Here is a 4,621-nt window from a genome sequence, read left to right as displayed (position 1 = left end):
CCTCGACCTCCCACATCAGGCCAGGCCGGAGACCTAAAGACCGTGGAGACGCAGGCTGGAGGCAGTGCGGAGACAGCAGCGAGCCCTCCCTGCTCTCACCCTGTCCCCAGCCAGGAGACCATTATGGGACACCCACCAGAACAAGGGACCCACAAGAAATGGTGTGGATTCTATTTGTTCCATCCTGAATTCCTGTATGGTAAGCAGATGCAGTGTGAAGACACAGCTTGTTGTGGGCTTTAAGAGTTTACAGTAGCCCAACAGAAAGGTCAGGAGTCAAGAACCAGGAGCCCTGCTCCAAGGACAGCTTGCAGCCAGTTACTCCCCAGAGGGCAAGGAAGGAGTGTCCCTGCTCTAAGGCTCCCTGTCTCCACAGTGCTTAAGCAGTGTGGAGAAGGTCCACACATCCCCAACGCTCCCTCCTCCACCCTCAGGAGTGTGAAAATGTCTGTGTCCCCACAAACAGTCTTCATTGCAAGCAAGTATGGCAGTAAGCTTCTCACAACACGCACAAACGTGAACGAGTATTTTATTTTATGTGTATCAGTGTTTTGCCCTCGTTTTTTGTCGGTAAACCACTTAGGTGCCTGGTGCCTGCTCACAAATACTAGAAGAGGCACAGGATCCCCAGGGACTAGAGCCATCTTGTGGATGCTGAGAACCAAACCTGGTCCTCTGGGACAGCAGCCAGTGCTCTGAACGGTCAAGCCATTTCTCCAGTCCCTTGAACTTAAACTTGGGTCCTCCTGAAACACCAATTGACCGGATCATTTCTTTCTTTCAGGGTGGGAGAAAATTCAAAAATCCTAAGTTTAAAAAAAAATCATCATGCGAGTCAATCCCACATTTCCCTACTTTCCTTCCTTCCCTTCCCCCTTTTCTCCTTTCTTCCCGCTTCCTTTTCCACACCCTCCCGGAGACAGAGTTTAGCTATGTAGCCCTGTCTAGTCTTAAACTATCTATGTAGCCCAGGCTTGCCTCCTGTATTTCTATCTCAGCCAACCAAGGGCTGAGATTTTAGGCACAAGACTCACCTATGTCCAGTCCCATTTTTTTTTCCTTTGCCCATTTTTAAAATGAGTTCTGACTCTTGTCAAGCTGAACAAGTTCCACTTGTATTTTTTTCTAGGCACGAACTCTTCCCTGATAAATGATTTACAAATTTTCCCTCCCATCCTGTGGGTTGTTGGAGAAGATTAAGTTTTAATTGCAGTTCTATCAAGTCTCCCCATTGTGTATGGACTTCTGGTGCCTTAGAAGCCAAATGCAACATCATAAATTTTACATTTAAATCTCTGATTCAATTTAGTTTTTTGTAACATGTAACCAAAATTGTATTTGTTGAAAAGCCATTCTTCCCCCCATGGCTGCTCCTGGCATTGCTGACTCCCCAGACAGACTACAGGCGTGAGGGACTTCTCGGGGGCCCTTGGGGTTCTCGGGGGCCCTCAGCTCTACTCCACTGGTCTGCAGGTCCACTTGACACCCACCCCACACCACCCTGATTCCATCTCTTTGGAGCAAGGCCAGAATCCATGAACAAAGACCCTCTCTGTCTTCTGGATCATTTCAGTGATTTCAGTATGGGGAGGGGGTGGTGTATGTTTGTGTTGTAAGTGGTATGTGAGTGTGTGTGTGTTGGGGGGGGGAGCACAAATTTCTGTATGTGCACATGTGGAGGCAGGTAAAGACCTACTATGTGTCCTGCTGTATGTGCACATGTGGAGGCAGGTAAAGACCTACTATGTGTCCTGCTGTATGTGCACATGTGGAGGCAGGTAAAGACCTACTATGTGTCCTGCTGTATGTGCACATGTGGAGGCCAGGTAAAGACCTACTATGTGTCCTGCTGTATGTGCACATGTGGAGACCAGGTAAAGACCTACTATGTGTCTTACTCTATTGTATTTTTCCCCTTGAAAAAGAGTTTCACTGAACTTAGGGCTTTCAGTTTTCCTGCTACACTGGCTGGCCAACAGTGTGAGCCAGTTTTTTGCCTCTGCCTTTGCTCTGCCTCCTGTCTTTGACCCAATACTCAAGTCAAAGTTGTGCTTGGCCACACTCAGCTTTTCACATGGGTGCTGGGGATTTGAACTCAGGTACTTAAGCTTACACGGCAACCACTCTGACCCACTGAGCCATCTTCCCAGCCTCCACTGGCTTGTAATGTGAAGTAGATGCTGGTGGTCTGGATTGCCTTCTGTTAAATTCCCTGTTGAGTATTAACTGTTGACACAGATTACTTTTTGCTTTGGTTTGGTTTGGTTTGGTTTGGTTCGGTTTGTTGTTTGTTTTTCAAGACAGGGTTTCTTTGTGTAGCCTTGGGTGTCCTGGAACTAGTTCTGAAGGTGGCAAAACAGATTGCTTGTTAAATTTGCAACAACCTGGGGTTTGTTTAGGCTTCCTGCTTCATGACCATTTTGTTGACACTTCTGCCCATAATTATACTTAACAATTAATACATTCAAAAATACTAAAGATAGTGAAAAAGGAGGGGTTTATAATGTGCCTCTGGACTACAGAACAGACTCTGCCCACCTATGGGAGATTTCCGAACCGGAGTGGACTCTGGCTGGGCAGTTGGATGACCAACCACCCAATAAGTAACAGAGGTCGAGGGAGGCCCTGGGATTTTGACTCCTTATGTAAGTTCGCCTGACTTCACTCATCCCAGAGATTCCAAAGAGCAACCAGCCCTGAGATCTGCTCCCTCCCTCCCAGGGCTATCCTAGGCTTCGTGTTCTCTGCCAGATTCTCCAGGAGGGCTAGCCCTGGGGCCAGCAATAAAGACGCCAAGAGCAGCAAGGGCTGGACCTCAGGAGTGGCAGCCTCCAGAAGCAGAAAGCCAAGCCAGGTATCCCTACTGATTGTGCGTTGGGATCCTGAGCTTGGTGAGTCTCTGGAAAGACCGACCAGACATATTTGTGGGCTACACTCCTGGCTGACATTCTAGGAGAAAAGGATGGTGCAGTGACCGTTGATACAAAGGAGAAAAGAGATGGCTGATTACGCTATGAGTGACCACAGGCTTGGGGACAGGGGTTCAAGTGCCTCAGAATGACACATTCCCTCTGAAAGCAGCTGTACGAGCTTAGTTACAGAATGAAAAGGGACACAGTTGATAAGCTTTCCCAGATATATCAGCGGCGACATCAGGTAAGCAGGTTACAGCAGAGAGAGATCTCTGTACGAGCCTCTCCTGGCCTCCTAGCTTAGGGGTTGGTGAAGGCTCCGGGTCCACTAAAGTTAACGCACTTCAACGGCTTCGTCTCTAGTCATTAGAGTGTTAGCTCAGACACAGAGGTGGCTGTTAACAGACTAAAGATGTCCCGAGATCATTTGTCTCTGGACTTGCAACATTCCAACTCTACAATCATGGAGTTCTAATCAGTCAATCAGTCGGAAAGCTCATCAGCACAAATGTGGCTTTCTTCAGGAAACTTCCATGCGCTCGAAGAATCTGGGCGATCCCAGGACAGGCGCTTCTGAGTCTCTCATCAAGAGCTCTCTCGCTCTGTCAGATAACTCCAGAGGAGCATGCAGAAAGACCTCTGCCCAAGGAAACCCAGGTGGGGATCAAGGCTTCTGGGAGGGGTAGTCTGGTGAACACATCCTGCTCAGTAGTCGGCCACGGCGCCTGTAACTCAAGACCCAGCAATGAGACCATAAGTACATGATGGAGCCAGACATCTGTGCAAACTGTCTGAAGCAAACAGGAAGCGGGCTGCTTCTCCAGGCACTGGGCTCAACTCACCCCGCTTGGCTCAGTATCGTAGCACAAAACTTCTCCTAGGCCTTGGGCCAAGCTATAAATCCCGTTTGTCCTATGTATTGACAATATTGGTAGTATTAATAGCAGTTAGGCATTCACTGACAAGGGGCATGCATTCATTCAGTAAATATCTGTTGGATGTACATGTTCAACGAGGTGTTAAATATGAACAAGAAGACAGGATCAGGCACACATTGCTCGTGTCAACTTCCATGCTGGGGTGCAAGTCACCTGTCCTGTGATACTGGGAACAGGGATGTATGTGTGGGAGCTTCAGGACTGAAACTAATCTTGGGCAAACTAAACAAGTTGGTAGCTCTTTTCTCTTCCGGAACCTTCGAAGAGCAAGCCCTAGCAAAAACCTTGGCTTTGAATTTCTGGGCTCTAAAACTGAAAGAATATGCTTATGTCACATTGAGCCAGCCACCCTTGGTCTCAGCCCTTTGTCACAACAGCCCCAGGAAAGGTTTGCATCTCCGAGAGGCTAGCCTGCAGCTCCAGAACTGAGAGGCTGTGGAGGGGGGACCCAGCTCCAGTCCCCAGAGCCAAGCAGCCAGCCCAGGCCACACAGGGACAGGTGTGAGTATCACAGAGAGTACAGGCCTCTGCTCTCTGCCGCAGCAGCTCTCTGGGGCACTTCCATGGAAGGTCGTGCAGGCTTGATAGTCAGGTGGAAAGGTATAAAGGAGTAGAGTGCCTTTCAGCAAAATATACACCTGGTCCCTAGTTCTGCTCCTGGCATACAATAGACACAGAGCATGTGGCAGTGTACCGTTGCCCGGACAACTCATTCGGTCTTGAATCATCTCTTTTAGATGCTGGCAAGTAAAACCTAGTCTCCCCTCCCTT

General features: G+C 48.7%; 1 long non-coding RNA gene across 1 annotated transcript; it reads right to left on the bottom strand.

Moving 5' to 3' along the window:
• Positions 1-513: 513 nt before the first annotated feature.
• LOC143435108 (uncharacterized) lies at positions 514-1,139 on the bottom strand. The gene is made up of 2 exons (XR_013105107.1): positions 1,035-1,139; positions 514-806 (listed from the first exon to the last, which is right to left on the bottom strand). It is a non-coding gene; the product is annotated as an uncharacterized LOC143435108 (long non-coding RNA).
• Positions 1,140-4,621: the final 3,482 nt, after the last annotated feature.

This window comes from Arvicanthis niloticus, chromosome 19, assembly GCF_011762505.2.
Source record: "Arvicanthis niloticus isolate mArvNil1 chromosome 19, mArvNil1.pat.X, whole genome shotgun sequence".
In the NCBI taxonomy this organism is placed as follows: domain Eukaryota; kingdom Metazoa; phylum Chordata; class Mammalia; order Rodentia; family Muridae; genus Arvicanthis; species Arvicanthis niloticus.
Note: the sequence above shows the minus strand (reverse complement) of the source record. Positions and strands in the feature narration are given on the sequence as shown.